At 29.0% G+C, this 1,340-nt stretch overlaps 1 non-coding gene across 1 annotated transcript; it reads left to right on the plus strand.

Annotated features, from left to right (window-relative positions):
• Positions 1-952: 952 nt before the first annotated feature.
• Positions 953-1,065, plus strand: LOC144889940 (U5 spliceosomal RNA). Its single transcript, XR_013622157.1, has one exon. It is a non-coding gene; the product is annotated as a U5 spliceosomal RNA (small nuclear RNA).
• The last annotated feature ends 275 nt before the right edge of the window (positions 1,066-1,340 follow it).

The following is a 1,340-nucleotide window of genomic DNA, read 5'->3' on the forward strand; positions in this document are numbered from 1 at the left end:
TCAAATCGTGCTGTGTTGGTAAGAATTAAATAATTATATGAAAATTGTGCTGTTTGGTAAGAATTAAAGAATTTATATTAAAATCGTGCTGTGTTGGAAAGAGTTAAATAATTACAGTATATTCAAATCATGCTGTGTTGGTAAGGATTAAATAATTATATTAAAATCGTGCTGTTTGGTAAGAATTAAATAATTATATTAAAATAGTGTTGTGTTCGTAAGAATTAAATAATTTTATTCAATTCGTGCTGTGTTGGTAAGAATTAAATAATTATATTAAAATAGTGTTGTGTTCGTAAGAATTAAATAATTATATTCAAATCATGCTGTGTTGGTAAGAATTAAATAATTATATTAAAATCGTGCTGTTTGGTAAGAATTAAATAATTATATTAAAATAGTGTTGTGTTCGTAAGAATTAAATAATTATATTAAAATCGTGCTTTGTTGGTAAGAATTAAATAATTATATTAAAATCGTGCTTTGTTGGTAAGAATTAAATAATTATATTAAAATCGTGCTGTTTGGTAAGAATTAAATAATTATATTAAAATAGTACTGTTTGGTGAGAATTAAATAATTATATTTAAATTGTGCTGTTTGGTAAGAATTAAATAATTATATTAAAATCGTGCTGTGTTGATCAGAATTATTTCCTTGCAGAATTTAAAGTAAAATGAGCCAAGGTTTATTGTAATGACGTCAGGACGTTGTGCCCTGTGATTGGCTGGTTGGCTTGAATGTGAATGAGGAACTCGTTACTTTGGAAAATATAATGGTGAAATGAAGAGAACTTTAACCTAAATGTATAAATTACCGACGAAATATTATATCTTATTAAATTGGAAATGAGAGAATAAAGTAAAAACATTAATCTGAGATAATTGTATAAGCACCATTAATGTCAATGTGTTATACGTGTATGAAAGGTTGAGACGAAGATGCAGAAGTCATACTCTGGTTTCTCTTCAATTCGTATAAATCTTTCGCCTTTTACTAAAGATTTCCGTGGAGAGGAACATTTACGAGTCTGAATATTTTTTGATGCCCTGTGTGTACCGGGCGACAACTTAATATAAAAACAGAATAGTTTTAGTACATCTACTGCTGGTGGAACTAAGTTGTGTGTACCACTTTTGCATGGTATGTCCACTACCGAAGGTGTGCAAAGGTTATGTTTTAACCGCTGCCTGTTCGTCTGTCTCCAAACAGTTGTGCATGGATTCGGACTAATTTAGTGGACAGGTAGGTGTGTGACAAGGACAAAATTATTACATTTAGGTGAAGATCCTGATACTATAATTTTTATGTGAATCTTCATTGATTTGGCTAAAATCAAT

The sequence above is a fragment of the Myxine glutinosa genome, chromosome 1 (assembly GCF_964187855.1).
Source record: "Myxine glutinosa chromosome 1, kmMyxGlut1.1, whole genome shotgun sequence".
Lineage (NCBI taxonomy): Eukaryota > Metazoa > Chordata > Myxini > Myxiniformes > Myxinidae > Myxine > Myxine glutinosa.